Genomic DNA, 21,504 nt, shown 5'->3' with positions numbered 1-21,504 from the left:
ATCTTTACCCTGGTGGAGCTGACATTTCCCCAGCAGGACGGTGTGCAGACATGAATAAAAAGATTGATCAGCCATGTGAGAAACAGTGCTTAAGGCTGAACTCTCTCTCTCTCTATATATATATATATATATATACACACACACACACATACACACACACACACACACGGTTATATAGATGTAGTTATATATATAGTTATATAGATACAGTTACATATAGTATATATATAGTGTATATATATAGAGAGAGTGTATATATATACTCTATACATACATATTCACTGTTTGAAATATTGGAAAACCCGGGGGACTAAATGTTTTTTAATGGGGACTTTTTTAAAAGCATGTTTCCATACTATGGAAAACTGTGTAATATAGCTATTGCAAAGATGGAAGTGGCTCTTTTACTATAGCGTCATGGAAAGACCTCCAAGACCTATTAAGGAGAGAAAAAGCGAACTCCGGGACAATACATGATATGATCCCATTAATGCTTAAAATAAATACTACTTGTTCGTGCTTGTGTGTGTGTGTGTGTGTGTATTCACATACTAATATATAGTTACATGTGTATATGTAGATATAAATTCAGAGGAAAGTTCTGGAAAAATACACACCAATCTGACAACTGCATTGCTTCAGGAGAAGAGAGTGGAACTTGCAGGAACTGGTGTGGTCCTGGTACTTATTCTGACTACAATGTATACTTCTTGATTTCTGATGATGAGAATACATTCACATATTGCTTTCATAATTGAACAGGGAGACAGATACATGCATGTGGGTATAATTTAGTTATAGTAATATGATTATGGATGACAATTGTTACTCTTTTAATCTCCTTTGATGTTGTTTTAATATGTCTATGGAGTGAGATATATACATAGATGGGATGATGCCAACACATAAAAGGTGGAATTAAAACATGGCAACATGGCTTGAAAATCTCGCCTTTCCCCACCCCTCCTGCAGTTTATAGTGAAACCTTTTTTAAGAGCATCATGGGATTTTGGATGGAAATCCTTGATCTCCCAGTTCTGAGGCACATGTAATTATTTCACAGTTAAGTAGCCTCAAGGATCTTTGTGATAGATATGACTTCATTATGAGAGCATCAGGCCTGTCCCAGCAGTAATTGAGCTTTGGGTGGAGCCAATGTGGGGGTTCTAGTGTGTGAGGAGTGGCTCCCAACAGGATTCCCCTGGTTTCTGAACCAAGTCAAGCAAGCTGGCCTTAGCTTTGGCTGATCCCTGAAAACCAGCTAATGTATCCCACCCAAATCTCTTCCATTGGCTGTCTCTGTGACCTTGGACAAGTCTTTGCTGTTTCTTGGTCTCCAGTGGAAGGAATTGAACCACATGGCCTATAATGTCATTTTCTGTCCTAAACTTTTTATTACTATTATGACAAGTTGTTACAGGAGCCCTCCATCCATGCATTCATTTACATGCACCTGCTTATGTGCTGGGGACAGAGAAGCAAGGTGGCACAGCCTCTGGCCTTAAGGAGCTGCTTGTGGTGGCATCAAATTCTTGAAGATATTGAAGCTGGTGGGTCTGCTAGAAACTCAGATAGTTTCTCAGAACTGGACTCAGAATAGATGTGTGGGGATCCCTCTCCACTCTTTGCCTCTGGATCTCTTGGGTAAAACTGGACTCTGTTCCTCCAGTCCCTTTATTCTAAACGTAATACTAGTAGAGCCTCTACCTCTGCTGGGTGACTTCTGGTCCTTAGAGACTAACTCACACCCATATACAGGAGGGAATAAAGAGTCTCAGCTTGGGGACAGAGATGGCCTGAAGTCACAGGAGTTCTAGGCGGACTGGTGATGGGACTCGGGGTCCTCTGGCCACTTCACTCATTCAGCAAACTTTTATTGATCACCTGCTGTATGCCAGGTGCTTTGCTAGATTGTGGGAGCACAAGTGTGAATCAATGGAATGATTTGTCAGATGTGTGTTGCTTTTTATTACAAAAGTGATATATAATTCTAACCACTCACATCCTTACAGACCAGGGTGTGAGTGGTTAGAAGCTCTCCTGGAGAGGACAGTGTCCTCAGTTAGAGAACCCTCAGATCTGTGCCCTTCTCTGGGGACTCCAGAGAATTTCCCCAACCAGTCTTATCCCCCAAGGAGCAGAAGGCTGCTGGGGAGGCCCAGGTGCAGTAGACACTGAGTCATAGGCTGGGGTCAGAAGTCAAACTGTACTATGGCAGGAAGCGCCATAGTGCCCTTGGTCAAGGCCAAGCTGGATTAAGGGGAACATGCTTGCATGGGCTGAGGGTGGGTAGGGGTTTCCCCAGGAGAGAGGAAAAGAGGGAGTGTGGCAAAAGTGGAGAATTCGTGCCAAGCTGACCCAACCTCTTCTTCTCTCTCCACACTTCCTTGCTGTGTGGACCAGGTCAATGACTCAGCCTCTTGAGCCTCAGTTTCTTCTTCCATGAAATGGGAATGATAACAGTTACACTTGTTCTTCTCTCAGATGATGATTCTGAAGATCAAACAAGGTGATGGGTAGAAAGGTAAATTATAAAGCACTTTAAGATATAAGCTAATGTTGTTGTACTTTGAAATGATGCATCTTCCTTCTTCCTAACTGACCCATCCTGCTTTGCCAGGTCTGTTGTGTGAGGTTTCCAGTATGGTGGGTGCAAAAGCAATCATGGGGGTTGGGGAAGGAATCCCTGGCCAGCTCACCACTTGTGGGCTAGAGGGGTCCATCCAAGGACCCCTTACAAGGCAAGTGGGCAACCTGGCATTGGCATGGGTGGCGCAGCCTCACCACTACTGAGGGCACTGGTCCCACCCTGAAACTCATCAACCCAATTCTGCATATGTGAACTCCTCCCATCCAAGACGCCCAGGGGATGGGGTGATCTGCAGCCTGACAGGAGGCTGCAAATAGCATTTTTAGGGCATTTGTGGGCTCCTTTGAGAGAGAGGCTATGCCATGGTCCCACGGGTTCCTCAATAAGAAGAAGGGACTCTTTGGGGGCACTAAGAGCCTGGGTATCAGGAGACCCAGCGGCTTCTGGGCCTCATGTGCTATTAACCTTAGGCAAGTCACCTCACCTCTCTAGGCAGATTTGCCAGATGTGTGTTGCTTTTTATTACAAAAGTGATATATGATCATAAAAATCTTAAATATGACAGAAGAGGAGAAAGTCCAAATGAAGAGGCTCCCTTCCCACCCCGCCCCCGCCACTAGTCCATTCTCATGCTGCTATAAAGAGCTGCCCAAGACTGCATAATTTATAAAGGAAAGAGGTTTAATTGACTCACAGTTCCACATGGTTGGGGAGGCCTCAGGAAACTTACAATCATGACGGAAGGAGAAGCAAACACGTCTTTCTTCACATGGAAGCAGGAGAGAGAAGTGCCGAGCAAAGGGGGAAAAGCCCTTTATAAAACCATCAGATCTTATGAAAACTCACTCACTATCACAAGAACAGCAGCATGGAGGTAACCATCCCCATGATTCAATTACCTCCCACTGGGTACCTCCCATCAGGTCCCTTCTACATGTGGGGATTATGGGAACTACAATTCAAGATGAGATTTGGGTGGGGACACATGCAAACCATATCACCCCCTAATCCTACTGCCATTGAACATCTGCTATAAAAATTCTTTTAAATGTACAAATAGCTATGTATGCTTCTTAAGCAGAAGTTGGGATCACAAGACTATATTGTTTTCCTACCAGCTCTCTTCATGTGTTCATACACCTCAGACTTTCCTCCATCAGTGCACGGGTCGGCCTCATTTGTTCAACCAACTGCATAGGATTCCAGACTTTTGGAACCCTTTTCTGAATCTTTACACAGAGTAAATTCCCTGAGATGAAATTACTGCATCAAAGTATTTCTCTACACCCTTAATACGTTAAATATGATCATTCACTTTTTAAAACTTTTGACAGTGGTGAGTGAAAATCATATTTTATTGCTCTAATTTTAAATTGTTTGATTATTAGCGAGGTTGAGCATTTTTTGTATGTTCATATTTCTTTTTCTATAAAAAGCTTTCCTTCTATTTTCCCAATTTTTCTATTGGAATGATAATCTTTCTCTTATCTGAAAACGGCACTTTGTATAGTAAAGCTCTTAATCTATTGTTTGTCATACAAGTTGCATTTTTTTCCTAGTTTGTCCTTTGCTCATAGTATGTTTCTCATACCAAAGATTTAAATATTTATGCAGGCAAAATTGTTGGTCTTATCCTTTATGGAGTCTGAGGCTTATCTCTCTTCAAGAAAGTCTTTCTCATTCTCAAGATTATGGAATTATTGGTTTTAGTCTTTTAAATAACTTTTATAATTTTTTAAAATGTGTACATCTTTAATACATCTGGATTTTTTTCCTGTGAATGTAACATGAAGACCCACTTTTTTTTCTCTTAATGGATAACCAATTATTCCAACATCATTTGCAGAACAATATAACCCTTCTCCATTGACAGGAAATACAACCTTTATCACATACTAGACTCTTATATTTTCTTCTGTTTATTCTATTCTGCATTCTATTTTGTTCATTAATATATTTGATATTCCTTAAAAAATTAGCATACTGCTTAATGACCCTGACTTTGTAATATCTTTTAAAATCCAATAGGGCCAGGCTGCTCTCATCTTTCTTCATCTAGGAAAACTGTTCTCCTGTATCTGTTTTCCTAGATACTATTTAGAATCAACTTCCCAGTTATTTTAATCAGAACTATTATTGGAATTGTATCAAATGTATGAATTAATTTGGGAAAGAGTTGAAATCTTTAAAATATTTAGTCATTCCAACCAGACACACAATAATTTATTTAGATTTTCTTTGATGTACTTCATTATTTTCTTCTAAATAGGTCTTGGATGTTTCTTGCATGAATTAGTCATTGCATTTTCAGTTTTGTGGATGATTTATGCTTTGTTTTGTTTTGTTTTGCTATAGTGAATGGAATAATTTCTCATTCTATATTTTAACCTGTTTACTATTACATGAGAAAACTAGTTCATGCCTGGTAATCCTTGTGAATTCTCTTATTTCTGTTAAGTAACCAGTTAAATCTCTTGGATTTTTCCATTTAATAACTGCTTTACTTATTATCAGAGTAAACCATGGTTAGCATAGAAAATGAAAACATATAAAAGGAAAGAAACAAAAACTACCTTGGAAGACTTACTTCAGAAACAGTTACTCTTAACATTTCGATAAATGTCCTTCACATATATATGCATATAGTTAAAGACAGTATAAGAATATATACATAACTGTATATATACATATACACGTGTATATGTATATATACAGCATATACATAAGAATATATACTGAATATACTTCAGTAGACATATGTAGATATCTAAAAATTAAGTAGACATATGTATAGTTTTCAAATAGCATCGTAATATGCATGTTTTGTATATAAAACTTTTCCTATAAAATATTACAAACCTTCTTCCACATAATTCTTACACATTATACATTATCATTTTAATGACTGTTTTAATTGCATGACTTTATTTAAGCAATCCTCTAACTTCAGACATTTAGGTTGAGTCTATCTCTTAATATTATAAATAATTCTATAGTAAACATCTTATTAGCTATATCTTTGTAAATATTCATAGTTGTTTTTTAGAAGAAATTTCTAGAAGTGGAACTTTTAGGTCCAAAGGTATGCAACAATCTAAAGCTTTGGTGACAAATTCACAAATTGCATTTCAGAAAACTTGTTTCACTTTATTCTCCCACTTCCACTTATTAAGATATTTGTTTTGTTTAAGACAAGGTATGGCTTTATCACTCAGCCTGGAGTACAATGGCATGATCATAGCTCACAGAAGCCTTGAACTCACTCCTGGGCTCAAACCATCTTCCTCCCTCAGCCTCTCAAGTAGTTGGCACTACAGGCATGTGCCATCATACCTGGCTAATTTCTTCTTATTATTTTTTTAATGTAGAAAATTACAGGCGTGAGCCACTGTGCCAGGCCTATATATTTTTTTAATCCTACTGTCTTCAGTAAACATTGTACCGTAGGCATTTCCTGAGGTCTTAAATTCAGTGGCAATACTGATTGAATGGTAACAGAGTGTTTTGACAGGACCAACCCTCTGTTGGACCCTCAGCTGTCCCTTCCATTGCCTGAGATAAACCTAAGAGCTCCTGACTTCCAAACCAAGAGGCTTCATTTGAGGAACAGGATCAGGGCATTGAACTCTATCTTCTCAAGCAGAACTAAAATGGTTAACTCAGCCCCAATCCTTTGCTGCCTGCACAGAAAGGTGGCCGGGAGACTCCATGAAATGTTAATCATTCTAAGAGATCACTACCTACAAGTAGCAGAAGAGTCATTTGTGCTTTAAATAAAAACGCCTCTTCCCTGTCATTTTTTATCAGGGAAAAGACTCATATTTCTCCCATCAAGTGTTCGCTTGGCAAGAAACTCACCTAATTCAGAAACCCTTCCAGCAAGGGGGATATGTTTTTCTCAGCAGCAAATGACTACAAACACATCTGCATTGACAAGTTACAACTTATATCCTTCTATGGTGTTTTTGCTCTTTTGAAAATGTTAATAAAAACTTAATGTGGAAAAAACCCAACTTTTTCCAAATATGTGTACCAATGGGCCCGAGGCAACTCATATTTTCTTATGAAATAAAGTAGGTCACTCACATCAATCATGTTGTCTTAGCACATTTTTTCCAAATTAGGAATTTTCAACCCATCATACCAACTTATGGCATCTCTTTTCCAAACATTTCCTTTTAATATGCTCTTTAACATGATAAGCAAATCTAATAGAATGCATTAGTGTCACTTTCCAGTGATGGAGTGCTTCCTCCTGTTGCAATCCACGATGAGTTCAGGGAAACATTTTTACTAGCTCCCTCTGTAACAGCGATTGCTTGTCAAAAATATGACAATGGCCCCAAAGCTGTCAAGATCACACTTGGGTGTCAGCCTTAGAAAAATTACCAGGAGTTCCTTCCTTGCCTCTCCATGTGTCATATACGTAGAAACTCAAAGGATATATGTGCACCAAAACAAAATCATAAATCCAGATTGTGTACGTGAGGGGAATGTTTAAATGTGGACTGTCAATTCATCAGTACTGCGTATGAATTCATACTATCCTATATAGATCAAAAGCTTGTACTGGGCTTCATACTATCCTATATAGATCAAAAGCTTGTACTGGGCTTCATACTATCCTATATAGATCAAAAGCTTGTACTGGGCTTCATTTGAAAAGCACATTGCTCACAGAACACTTCCAAATCTCCTAGATTGTGCAGAAAGGGAGGATCCTTGGGTTAATATGTGTGAGATTCTTCAAAACCGATTGCCATCTTTTGCAAGTGGCTTTGGACCCTGTGTGACTCTCCTTATAACTCATTTGAGATAAATATATTTGCATGTTCATAGATTTGACAACGTTTGTCTGGCAGAAACAGGGCATTTGTTTCCCCTTGGACCTCTGGTTCTTGGGCTCATGTGTTCAGTGTTAGCACTTGAGTTTCTTGAGGGATTTTTTTTGTTTCTTTGTTTGGACAGAGTTTTGGAAGAAAACATTTGGGAAGGTTGGAATGGGAGAGGTTTATAGAGCGCCCAGGAATTCAGCTGTTTCAGGCTTTGGGCCACCCAACAGGAAAACATCTGAATGGAAAAGGGAAGTTCAGTCTGTTTTCTGGATCTCTGGCCCCCTGGGCCTTTCATCTGGACATGTGGGGTCATGCAGACACTGGTTTACATTGCCCACACCATAAACCGCATCACTTCTCCTTCATGCCTTGGGGTGGGGGCAGGTAATGTTATGGACTCTGATTGGCTATAGCTTCCTGACACTGCACCACTATTGTCCGGAGCTAAAGACTTGGGGCTGTGTGTCCTAAAAAGCATCATTAACTCATTATTAACAAAAATGACTGTGCTGGGGCAGTGGAGGACACAAAAATGAGACACAGTTCCTGTCCTTTAGCAGCTTGAAGTCAGGCTTGATGTCAAGTAGAAGATGATGAGAAAAAGGAAAAAATTGCCCAGAGGTCAGGCACTGTGGCTCAGGCTCATGCCTATAACCCCAGCAATTTAGGAGGCCAAGGTGGGAGGATTGCTTGAGCCCAGAAGTTCAAGACCAGCCTGGGCAACTTAGCGAGCCCTATCTCTACAGAAAATAAAATATTAGCTGGGTATGATGGTGCACAGCATCATGGTCACAGTTACTTGGGAGGCTAAGGTGGGAGGATCGCTTGAGCCTGGGAGGTGAAGGCTGTAGTGAGCCATGATTGCACCACTGCACTCCACCCTGGGTGACAGAGCAAGATCCTGTCTCAAAAAAGAAAAGAAAAGAAAAAAAATGCCCAGAGACTTCAAAGGAGGGAAAGGCTGCCACCAGGTAGAGGTAGATGAGACAGAAGATGGGGGCAGAGACGACCTTTGAACCAGGCCCATGTGATTAGGCTTTGAATATGCACAGATAGGGAAGAGCATTCTTCAGAGCAAGATAAAGGAGCAAGCCTGGGAAAGCATGCAAGGAGTGGGGGCGTGACAGACAACCCAGGACCAATGGAAGGCAGGCTGCAGGGAGAGAGGCAGAAGAAATCAGGAGAGGCAGGTCTCAGCAAGTGTGTGCAAAGTCTCAAATGCCAAGCTAAGGAGAATAGCCTCTAAGGAGTGCTCCCCGTCCCATGAGCCCAGAATGATTCTGTTCACATCAACACATTTGTCTGGAAGATTATTAGGGTCACGATGTTTTCCTTGCTGCATTTGAACACCCCCAGTTTGTTGTTTACATTTCTCCTTCTACACATAGGCAAATGCTATAGCAAATAAGTTTTTTATTGCCATGGTTTGAAGCAGTCTTGGAAACTCCTGCTAGACTCAAAACCATCACTCACAGGGGTTTAGGATTCTCTCAAGTTATATTGTTTTCCGTGAGTTGATTAAAATTTGTAGACGCGGCCGGGTTTGGTGGCTCACACCTGTAATCCCAGCACTTTGGGAGGCTGAGGTGGGCGGATCTCAAGGTCAGGAGATCGAGACCATCCTGGCTAACACGGTGAAACCCCATCTCTACTAAAAATGCAAAAAAATTAGCCAGGCGTGGTGGCACACAACTGTAATCCCAGCTATGCAGGAAGCTGAGGCAGGAGAATCACTCAAACTCAGGAGGCAGAGATTGCAGTAAGCCCAGATTATGCCACTGCACTCCAGTCTGGGCGACAGAGTGAGACTCTGTCTCAAAAGAAAAAAAAAATTGTAGACGCTGCTACTTTTCTTCTGGCCTATGGCCCCAGATGGGATTAAGCAATGCAAGACTTCAGGTGCTTTGGTAGATGCATTCACTTGTTCAACAAATATTTATTGAGCAACTACTATGTACCTAACATTGCTCTAGGTGTTGAAGATGACATGTGTTAATGAAACAAACAGGGTGCCTTCCTTCACGGGGTTGACTTACTGGTGGGAAAGACAAAAGGTGAACAAGATAACTTCAGAGAGTTATAAGAGAAATAAAGGAAATAAGCAGAGAGTTGCAACAGAAAGTAACTGGAGGCAAGAGGACAGCCATACAGAGAAGCTGGTCAGAGAAGACCTGAAGGCCAAGGAAGAGAAGGAGCCAGAGAGGTGAAGAGCTGGGAGAAACATACCAGGTGGAGGACACAGCAAGTGCAAATGAGGTGAGCTAGAAAAAGCCAGTAAGCAAGAGGGAGCAGGAACAGATAGGGCTGGAACCCAGCAGGAACAGATTTGGGATTTGAGGGACACCAGGAAGCTCCTGCAGCGTTTTAAGCAGAGCAGTAACAGAGCTATGAATGTTGGGGTGCCCGCTTAAGAGCCACCACTAGCCACCATCTGCTCTGGCCTTACCATGGCTGATGTCCCCACAAAGACAAAACGAGTGCTCAGAGTGCATTAGCTTTTATTTTTATAACAATCTTTGTACCCAAACCACCGTAGCATTTTTAATAACAAACTGGCACAGAGTCAGACATCTGTACTTGAAAAAACTATCCAAGCCAAGTATTTCTAAATGTTTTATATTTACTTGTAACATTAGAATAACCATGAGGTTGCTTTTTGCATAATCGGAACCATTCTCATTAGGGTTCGACAGATCTCATCCTTCATGAACTCTGGTGGTGGTTTTCATTATGGCAGTGACATTGATCTGACGGGAGTGAATCTCTCCTTGAATATTTGTGGGAAGGAGGGGAAGAAGTTGAGAGAAGCCAGGGAAAGCTATAGGAAAATAAGAACTCTGGAAAGATAACCATCAACTTGTCACTGGAAAGAACCCAGGCTTCAAAGTCCAGCAGAGCTGGGCTAGAGAAAAAGTTGGATGACCTTGGGTAAGTCCCTCAAACTCTGTGAGCTTCAGCTCACTCACAGGCAAAATGGGGATGATCCCAGAACCCCCTTCCTAGAGTTGTGATGAGGTCTGATATGGTTTGACTGTGTCCCCACCCAAACCTCATCTTGAATCATAGTTTCCATAATTCCCACGTGTTGTGGGAGGGACCAGGTGGGAGATACTTGAATGATGAGGGCGGGCCTTTCCTGTGCTGTTCTCATGACAGTGCATAAGTCTCATGAGATCTGATGGTCTTATAAAGTAGGAGTTGCCCCCACACATGCTCTCTCTTGCCTGCCACCATGTGAGACGTGACTTTGCTCCTCCTTTGCCTTCCACCATGATTGTGAGGCCTCCCCAGCCATATGAAACTGTGAGTCCGTTAAATCTCTTTTTCTTTATAAATCACCCAGTCTCAGGTATGTCTTTATTAGCAATATGAGAACAGACTAATACAGGTCTAAGTGAAGTCACATACGTAAGGGGGCCTGGTACAAAACTGCTTTCTGTTGCCTTCCTCCAAAATTAGTATTTAACATCCAATTGTGAGACAGCACCTATATCTATTTATATCTTTTTCTAAAGTCAGGTTGCAAGATGTAACAAATAAACACACAGAACACCCAGCTAAATTTGCATTTCAGATAAATAACGAATAATGATTTAGTATAAGTGTGTGCCATGCAAAATTCAGGACATATTTAGCATAAACAAGTATTTGTTGTTCATCTGAAATTTAAACTTGAACATCCTACAGTTTATCTGGAAACCCTGTTATAAAGGTTTACTGGTCCTAAGAACATTAAGAAAGAGTGTTTTTGAGATCCAGTCCAGTCTTTGTAAGTAAACTGGGCATTTGTGTCAGAGGCAGTTTAATGTCCTTGTAAAGACTATGCCTAGAACAGACCAGGCATATAGTAGGTGCTCAATAAAGGTATATTGGCTGAGCAGGTAAAAGATTAGAAGACCTTGTCACAAGTCAATTCAATTTGGTATGTGTACACATTTTAGACATGCCTTCCAGATCAAGTATCTCCTTTACCTGAGGTAGGTAAGAAGACAGATCCCCACCTGCTACCCCAGCCCCCACTTCCCACTGCCAGAATCACCCAGAATCCAAAACAAGGATGGTTTCCAGCTTTTGTCTTCCCTCTCAGCCACCTGTAGCCATTCTGGAGCCAGGTTTGTGTAATTCACATCTCAGTCTCTGCCTTAGCTCCTCCCATGGCTTCTCCCAAAATAACATGGGCTACAGGAATGTTTCCCCCCAACTCATTTCATACCTTATTTTATCTAAAAAGAAGGTAAAACTTCCAAGTGCAGAGTCGACCCTTTTTCTCCCCTTCCTTCTGGCAAATGGGGGCCATGTGGGCTGGGAGGTGGGGACAGGTGGAGTTTCTGGCTGGGAGATGCTGCTAGGGGATGGTAAAGACAGGTGTGGCCTTTTGAGCCCCCCAGGCCGGCAAATGTCTACATTTCCTGAGAGGTGTGAGCTTGGAGGACTTCCCCAGGAATCTCGGCTGGACTTGTAAAGAAAGGATCCCAACATCAAGAAAAAAAGCCGGCCAGTAAATTCCTAGTGACTCATTTTCTAAGACTTCTGAATGTGTTTTGAATTTTCTCTAAATTAAGATAATCATAAAAGGTTAAGATATTTAAACAGAGCGCCACCTGATCCCAGGGCTTGATTTGTATGCTTAATTAGTTCCCGAACATATGGTTCAGAGCTTCTTATAAAAACAGGGTAATGACTCGAGGTATATTTGGGTATTAGATTGAACGATGTTAAAGGGACATTCAGACCCATCTCAAAGGCCTTAACCTGCCCTTGATCTGTGCTGGAAGCTTTTGCTGACATCTGTTTCAAAGAGATATCAAAAAACTTTCCAGTGGCCTCATGATAAAACAAAAATCCATACGGAGATAGGTATCAGGCATTAAAATACTTAGGATTCAGCACAGCCTGAGGAATGTGTGGCCCTAGAATGTAAGTGGGGTGGGTGGGGAGGGGGAGGGGGAGGTTGAGGAGGGGCTCCTGCAAAGATGCAAAGACACTGAGAACTGCTGAGAGTTCAGTGCCTTGGTGCAATGTGGAGAAGGAGCAGATGGGTCACAAATGTCCCCAGGACCCTTTGTTCTTTTGTGTGTTTCAGTCCCTGATAATAAATCAGGTGCTCCTGAGTGTGGAACATAATTCAGGTCACCAAGAGTCACTTCCTCAGTTCCCACGTAGCCTGTCTTCCCCTACCCCAACCTGGGAGAAGGGGGGTATTGCCCTGACTCACCCCAACTCTCTGATCTAAGTTGTGTGATGTGCCTCTGACCCCCGCCACATCCACATTGAAGGGGTGTTGCATGTGTGCGTGTGTGTGTGGTTTGATTTGGGGTTTTTTTTTAGGTTCTCTTTTGTTGTTGTTTGTTTGTTTTGAGACAGGGTCTTGCTCTGTTGCCCAGGCTGAAGTGCAATGGCACAATCACCACTCATGGCAGCCTCAACCTCCAGGGGTAAAGTGATCCTCCCACCTAAGCCTCCCAAGGAGCTGGGACCACAGGCATGTGCCACCACATTAGGCTAATTTTTTTCTTTTGTATTGACAAGTTTTCTCCACGTTGGCCAGGCTGGTCTCAAACTCCTGGGTTCAAGCAATCCTCCCACTTTGGCTCCCCAGAGTCCTGGGATTACAGGTGTGAGTCACTGCACCCAGCTGTATATATAATTTTTTAAAACATATGCTTGGTCTGCATAATACAATGTCCAGACAAGCCCATTCACCAACTTCCAATCAGATTTCTGCCCCTAAACCCTCCTTATAGAGGTGAATGGATCTATCCCATTTGTGAAAATTTGAGCCACGTGTGGGAAATGGCTGTCCACTAGGCACAGTCACCAAGGGCCATGAAATAGGTCCCAGGGGGATGGGGCCATCCCTTTGGCTTCAGTGCACCATCACTCTCCCCAAATTCGCTCACTCATCCACACACACTCCCATCCTTTTACCAAGTACTCATGAAGCATCTGTTGTGTGTGGAGTACAAGGTGCAATGGAAAAAGCAGAGCTGATTTCGATATTGCCCTGCCCTTTAGAAGCTCCCAGTCAAAGGAAGGAGACAGCAGATACAGGAAGACGTGTCTGTGAGAGGTGTGAGGATCAGATATAGGAAACATACACTTCAGGCAGAATAGTCAGGGCGTCTTTACAGACAAGACATGGCGTCTGCCCTGGGCTCTGAACACTATACCCATTTGGACAATGGTAACTGAAGATGACAAGGAACTCCAGGTGGAGGAATAGTGTGGACAAAGGTCTAGAGAAAGGAAACCACTGTATGGCCCCCAAACAGCAAGTTGCTTTCTGGGTTACGAACACCAGACACATCCCCGTTCATCTGATCTTCAAACATCCTTGTGAAGTCCACAAGGAAGGAGTAATGATTTTCATTTCACAAATAAGAAAACCAGGGTGCACAGAGGTTACATGCATTTCCCGAGGTTTCACAGCTCAGATGCAATGGAACCCAGACTCAAATTCAGGCTTGGACTCCCCAGATCCACATGGGGCTGAAAGGTTAAGACAAAAGTCAGATTGCAGAAGATCTTAAATAAAGACTAAGGAGGTGGCTATATTTGCTGTGTAGCCCCTGGGAGCCATAGAGGACTTTGAGCAGGGCTGGAAGATCCATCAGGCAGCTGTGAGCAGAAAGAGGCTGGGGGTCAGCTATGAGGGTCCCTCAAAGGTTATTAGGGCCAAACTGGGCCAGGTGCCAGAGAAGGAGGAAAACACAAACGCAAGACAGGGGAGGAAGGCTCCTGTCACGCAGAAGGCAGCCAAGAGGCTCCAAGCACCATTGCACCTGTGCTTCCACAGGGCTAATTCCTCCCAAATCCATCAGAGACTTCAGCCTCAATGACAGCTCCAGTTTAGAGAGAGTACAGTGACTCAGGCACATCCTTATTTAGTCCTCATAACAACCTTGTGAATTACCCATTCTTATTATCGCCATTTTACAGATGGGCAAACTGAGGCACAGAGTAAAGTCAACAAGGCAGATATTGCTAAGGAACTTGACCGTGGCTACTCAGGGAGGAAATGGAAACTCGTGATCATTATTTCCAACTGCCCCCATTAGGCCTCACATGCCACTCAGATGGCCAAGGATGGGGGGCTCCCCATCATCCATCAGAGCACATCTGCCTAGCGACCCCAGGCCTATAAAACCCTCCCCAATCTAGCCCAAAGTTATCTTTTTCTTTCGTTACTTCTCCCTGGGCCCCAGAGTGATCCCGCTGCCACAACCCAGCAAGGAGGAGGCCAGATCTGGGCTGCGATACAAAGAGGGAGAGTCCCTGCGAACTGGAGAGCCATCCTGGGGTGTCATAGCAGGAGACCTCAAAGCTGGGCCAAGCTGAGTGGGATCAACATCAAAGCTAGCGGGGGGTGGCACAGCAACAAGGAACAGAAGTGAGCAGGGGCAGGGCTAGTCCCATAGGAACCCTGGGCAGGGGCCTCTCTGCAGGTCTAAGACACCTCAACCCGGGGCTCAAGGCAGAGACCTCCAGCCGCAGCTGTGCCAAGACCTCCTTCTATCCCTGGGCCCCCATGCTAGGGGCTGGGGGGACAGTGAAATGCAGGCTGAGAAGTTGTCTGTGAGTAAATGAGAGGTTAAGCTCCCAGCCCAGCTGCCGTGGCCTCTCCTCCCGGGAACCCCTTCAACCCACCGCTTCTTTCAGCAGCACGTTGGGACACTGTCATACCCACACCCTCTGGTATTGCTGCTATCATCTTCCTATGCCAGTGTAGATCCCTCATAGCTTGGTCTGTCACACTCCTCGTGGCTCCTGGCATAGCACCATGCACATTGTAGGACTTCCAGAAATCCTTGAGACCCACCTGACACACAGACACATCCTTTGTGTGGCCAGAGGTCCATGAAAGCATTCAGGAAGTCATTTCCTAAGAGGCAGGATGGTACACAGCATGGGAAGAGCACTGCCCAGGGAGCCCAAACCCAGAGTTCTAGCCTGGCTTTGCCACTGACTTCTTGAGCAACCCTAGACAGATCACATCACCTCAGTTTACCTGCCTGTGGCCCTAAAGCAAAGCTAGCTCGTTCCTACAAAACTCGGACCTGCCAAGTCTAGGCACAAATTGTGCTTCTCCTTCCTTCACCTTGCGTCTTGAAAGAACTGAGTGTTGGGATTCTCTCACCACCTCCTCTAAGAAGTCTTCCCTGACTACCTGCTAAAGTAGCCCCCTCCCATCTCCCTGAAAGTCTCAACCATGTCACTCTGATGTTTCCATCTGACCTTTTCCTGTTTGGATTTTTTTTTTCCCCATTTGCTTCTTAGCTGCCAGCCCTGATAGGATGTAAGTTTCAGGATAGCAAGGAGTCAGCCTGAACTGGCCTCTGCCGCTCCTTGCTCAGTCTCCAGAGCCCAGGGTAGTGCCTGCGTGGGACAAAAGCCACCTTCTTAAGCACTCAGTACATGATAGTTATTCTAGTTATTCACTGTTTCCAATGAATAACTGTCATGTATTGAGTGCCTAAGAAAGTGGCTTTTGTTTGCCTATTGACTGTCTCCTGTGGTAAGTGCCTCAGCTCCGTGGGAGCAGGGACCTTCTCTGTGTTGTGTCGCTGTACCCACTGCCAACCATAGGGTCTGGCACATAGGTTCTATTCAAAGGTATATATTAAATAAACTTAGTCAATATATTAAGTTGAATAAAGGGCTTTCCTCTCCTCAAGAACACTTTCAATTATTTGGCCCTTCCCTCTAGTTCTACATTTTGAAAGTTGTTCATCTACCAAGCCAAGGCACTTATAATGTATTAATTGCTTTCCTATTTTAAAAACTTAATTCTAACTTGGCCGGGCATGGTGGCTCATGCCTGTAATCCCAGCACTTTGGGAGTCCAAGGCAAGCAGATCACCTGAGGTCAGGAGTTCGAAACCAGCCTGGCCAACATGGCAAAACACTGTCTCTACTAAAAATACAAACATTAGCCAGGCATGGTGACGGTTGCCTGTAATCCCAGCTACTCGGGTGGCTGAGGCAGAAGAATCACTTGAATCCAGGAGGTGGAGTTTGCAGTGAGCCAAGATCGTGCCATTGCACTCCAGCCTGGACAACAAGAATGAAACTCCATCTTAAAAAAAAAAAAAAAGAAAAGAAAAGAAACTTATTTCTAACTGCAGTCCTATCTTTCAGGCAGCTTCTGACCACCACAAGATATTTAGCATCACCGTTTCCAGCTGATGTCATTCCAGATTCCTGCAAAGGAAGGTGACATGTCAGCCCAAGTGATCTTGCTGGGAGTAACTATACAATCTCCATTAGATATTAAGAGATTGCAAAAATGCTCAGGGATCCACAGAACAATCTCAGCCAACCCTGGAGCCCCAGGATCCCTGGACTGGCTCATCCCCATTCCCACCAGCAGTGCTCCACCTCCAGAGCCCGAGACAGTGCCTGTGACAGAGCGGGTGCTCAAGTAATACTAATATTTGTTGAATGAATGAACAAATGAACCATGAGCACTTTTCTGTGTCATTAGACATTCTTCTTCAATAACCATGGTTATCCCTCATGCCTGAGGAACTGCCAAGCCTTCAGCCCCATCCTTTCTCACTGCTGCAGAACCCACAGGCGAGGCTCAGCACCAAGTCAAATTAGGGAAGGAGAATAGGACAGCTTTTGGGTACTGTCCAGTTGGTGTCTGGCCCCTAAAACATGGAGTACCAGAAAGCTGGTGGGGTGTAGAAGCTGCTCCGGGACTGTGTGAAGCAAGTTCAGATGCGTGAGCTACAGCATCACTGATGCCACGAAATTCTGGCCGTGCCCTTGGGATGATCACATTGCTGTTCCATGTCTCTCTTCTAGTCATTGGTGCTAGCACTCTGACTTCCTTGGCTTGCGGCAGCTTCACTTCAGTCTCTGCTTCCACTTACACATGGCATTCTCCCCTCTGTGTCACATCTTCCACATTTCCCTCTTCTTAGCAGGACTCCAATCATTAGATTAAGAGCTACCCTAATCCAGTATGACTTCATCTTAACTTGATTACATCTCCAAAGACCCTATTTCCAAATAAGGTCACTCTCACAGGATCCAGTAGACATGAATTTAGGGGTGATACTTTTCAATTCAGTGTCTCCAGCCCCAGAGAGAGGATTAACCATGTTGGCACTTCAGCCTAAGGGGGAATCAGAATGGAGGTAGTGGTGAGGCTCTTCTCTAGCAAGCGTGCTGTGAGCTTTGGCCTGGAATTCTAGAACTCAAGACCCTTGGAATAGAAAGGACAAGTTCCAGTCTATGGGAGACATCCTTCAGGCAGTCCAATCTGGCTTACCTAGGCAGTGATAAGATTTGGGCCATTATCATGGATCCTGAAGTTTTTTGCTTGAAGGATATTCAGAGGTTGCACCCACCATCTTCTCATCCTATAGTTGAAAACACTGAAGTCCAGGGAAATAACAGTATTTTCCTTAAGTTGCACATTTGGTGAGTGGCTGAGTCAAGTCAAGAGCCCAGCCTCTTCACTCTGTCCAGTGCCCTTCACATGTGGTCACTTAAATATTAATTCTAACAATAGTAGTGGCACTTATGGAATCAGGCACCTATGGAATCAGGCACCTATGGGATCAGGCACCTATGGGATCAGGCACCTGTGGAATCAGGCACCTGTGGGATCAGGCACCTATGGGATCAGGCACCTGTGGGATCAGGCACCTGTGGAATCAGGCACCTATGGGATCAGGCACCTATGGGATCAGGCACCTGTGGAATCAGGCACCTATGGGATCAGGCACCTATGGGATCAGTTTTCAGGGATCAGAGGGACTTAAATTCTTCCAAAATCCTCATGGGCCTCTCATCAAAGACACTTCAACTTTAATCATAATGTTATTATTTGATTACAGGTGTGTTTTCAACCCTATGAAAGTGTGAATAAAGGCATGTGTAGAACACTTTGCAAATGTCTTTTTCATTGTAACATATGACCTAAGCTAATGCAGTAGGCTTCATTTGCAAATGTAGCTTCAGGACATGACCCCTAGTTACCCACTTCCTTTCCAGCCAGTCTGCCCCCCAAACTCCTCCAGCATGGAATTCTAGAGTCTAAAAGAATAATGGCAATGCCACTGCTACCTCCTGAGTGCCTGGAATATGCCAGGCTCCATGCTAAGTGCTGTAGATGAATTATCTCATTTTTCCTTCCAACAGCCCTTTGAGGGAGGAACTATCTGTCTAGCAGATGGGGAAACTGAGGCGGAGTTTGGCCCACAGGCATGTTTTTCTTTTCTATCTGAATGTCTGTAGGTAGAGCAACCGCTCTCTAGTTGTCAAAGGCTCCATCATCCCGTTTTTGTAACCACACTCACCTAAAAGAAAAGTTTTCTTTTAAACAGCTTTATTAAGATATAATTCACATCCCATACAAGTCATTCAAAGTGTATATAATGGAATGGTTTTGAGTATATTCACAGATATGTGCCACCATCACCACAGTCCATTTTCAAACATTTCCATTATCTCAAAAAGAAATCCCATACCCTTTAGCTGTTACTTCCCCGTCCTCCCATCCCCTACCAGCCCTAAGAAATCGTGATTCTGCTTTTTGTCTCTGTAGATTTGCCTATTCTAGATATTTCATATAAATGAAACCATACAATAGATGGCCTTTTGTGTCTGACTTCTTTCATTCAACATAATGTCTTCCACGTTCGTCTACATGGTACTGTGTATCAGCACTTCATTTATTTTTATGGGTGAATAATATTCCATTGCATCGATAGACCACATTTTCTTTATCCATTCATCAGCCAATGGACATTGGGGAGATAATATTTTCTTGGTACTTTGTGCCAGTCCCTATTCTAAGTGCTTTATCTCATTTAATCCTCACAACAACCTTGTGAGGTAGGTGCTATTGTTACTCCTGTTTTACAGAGAAGGAAATAGGAGATGTTATCTAACTTGTCCAAAGTCACACATCTAGTGAAGATCTGGTTGGCCACTAAGTGAAATTCCCAGAGGCACACAGTCCTCTTTTGAGTTGTGTCTTCAGGGTAATGCATACCCACCTCAGCCTGCTTGTTTATCCATAAGTGGAATCAGAAATGGCACAGGGAGGGACGAGGCATGGTGGCTCCCACCTATAATCCCAGCACTTTGGGAGGTTGAGGCAGGTGGATGATCCGAGGTCAGGAGTTCGAGACCAGCCTGGCCAACATGGCAAAAACATGTCTCTGCTAAAAATACAAAAAAAGAAAAAAGCCAGTTGTGGTGATGGGTGCCTGTAATCCCCAGCTACTCAGGAGGCTGAGGCAGGAGGATCACTTGAACCCGGGAGGCGGAGCTTGCAGTGAGCTGAGATCGCGCCACTGAACTCCAGCCTGGGCGACAGAGTGAGACTACGTCTCAAGAAAAAGAAAAAAAAAGAAAAAGGTACACAGAGGACCTTCTCTGTTCATTACCTGCCCCCCAACTTCGCTCCTTCTCTGAACTGTCACCCAGTCAGGAACATTCTGGAAAATCACTTCTGTGATACAAGCATATTCTTTCAACAAATGATGTTGGTCAACAAACCCCCTCAAGGGGCGGCATTTGGGCCCTGTAAAATCCTCAGTATTTGGGACCTCACTAGTTCAATATTTGTGATCTTTTCAAGAAGTTAGGCTGGGCTAGAGTTTGATTCAGTTAGCAAAATTTTCTTCTTAGATAATGGAAATTCATAGTATACACAGGATTGTAGAAGGCAGGTTTAAACAAAGTGTTTTCAAGCCTCCTCAAAAATAGCAGAAGTACCAGGATCAACCCAAGAGCTGAGAGGCAAGTTGCACACAATTCTTGTCTATTCTTTAAGCAGGTCCCCTAAAGACCCCACAGGTAACCCTGCCAATGGGATAGTGAAAACGCTCTTCATACTGAATGTGCCATGACTGCCTCCCTTCCAAATATGTTGGATTTCAGACTCACCCTCTGATTCTCTGAACCTAAGTCCTGGTACTCAGTCTTATTCTTCTATGGAAAAGCTTGTCTCCACCAATCAGATATTCAACAGAACTAAGTAGTGAGCCACAAAATCCCCCTTGAGCTATGTCGGGCTGAGAAACATTGAAGATTAGGTCCTAGCAAGGGAGCAGCAGGAAAGAGCTCTGGAGGGAACTTCTGAACTTGAAGCCTCCTTCTTCCTTTCACAAAATCCTGTTATTCTTTCCACAGAAAAATTCCGCCCAGCTGAAAAGTCTGAGGGCCGGGGTGACAGCCTCGCAGCCGAGACAAGCCCTCAATACCTTAAGCCTATTGAGTCCTGGTTGTCTTTGATCTAGGCATTTCCTGTGGTCCAGCCAGTGAGAGAATGAGGAGCGTCTACTGATGCCAGTATTTCCAAAATGAAAACTTCTACCTCTTTCTAGAATCTTAGACCCTGGATTGTAACAGATCATGGGCTCAGGCTGCCCCACTCCATCCTGGTTTGGGGTTAATTATTTTAAAGTCACAAAGATTTCAATCTTCTGCAGCCTTCAAAAGGATGCCTTTTATCCTGTCTGCAGAGCAGCTTCAGTGACGTTCTATTGCAGGGAGGGGGTGACAGCAGAGACCCAGCAAAATACAGAGGCTTCTGACCCACTGCACCCTGGCTTGGACTGGCCCCACTGGTGTGGGTGCTGAAAATACCAGGCAGAGAAAGTCAGAGATCTGAGGCTGAGAACTGACCACCTCTGACTGCTTTTGTAGCTGACTTCTTTCTGGGTCCCTGTTTCTCCCTCCACAAAATGAAACATTCAACTGAAAGGGACTGCAAACAGCTTTCAACTATTTTTGCTAATTCTGATCTATTGGTAGAGGCTGACTGGAGTTCTGTATTGAGGATTTTGAGGCTTAGTAGAAGACAGAGCTGGGATCAATTAGCAATGTCTGCTGTGAGCAAGGGAAAGAGAGCAGTGACACATTTACTTACCATATATTTGCCACTCCTGACATTGACATCCAAAGTCTTCTTTGGGTCAGATCTTGTGTGCTTTTATGATTCCTTTCACCTGTACTGTTTTCTTTGCCCTTTGCAAGGACCTCTCTAAGGGGCAGTTACTACCTCCCCCAACCAGGAATTGACAGTGGTCTAGAGATGATTGCTTATAGGGTTGG

At 43.7% G+C, this 21,504-nt stretch overlaps 1 long non-coding RNA gene across 5 annotated transcripts in view; it reads left to right on the top strand.

Annotated features, from left to right (window-relative positions):
• LOC103216587 (uncharacterized) overlaps positions 1-21,504 on the top strand; it is a 58,045-nt gene that overhangs the window by 16,403 nt on the left and 20,138 nt on the right. The window contains exon 2 of one of the 5 annotated variants that reach the window (XR_012094055.1): positions 2,404-2,524. The exons of the other annotated variants lie outside the window; for them this stretch is intronic. This is a non-coding gene — a long non-coding RNA (uncharacterized lncRNA). The remainder of the gene's footprint in view (positions 1-2,403; positions 2,525-21,504) is intronic. 5 annotated transcript variants of the gene reach the window in all.

Source organism: Chlorocebus sabaeus, chromosome 9 (assembly GCF_047675955.1).
Source record: "Chlorocebus sabaeus isolate Y175 chromosome 9, mChlSab1.0.hap1, whole genome shotgun sequence".
In the NCBI taxonomy this organism is placed as follows: domain Eukaryota; kingdom Metazoa; phylum Chordata; class Mammalia; order Primates; family Cercopithecidae; genus Chlorocebus; species Chlorocebus sabaeus.
The sequence above is the reverse complement of the archived record's forward strand: the minus strand, read 5'-3'. Positions and strand labels throughout refer to the sequence as shown.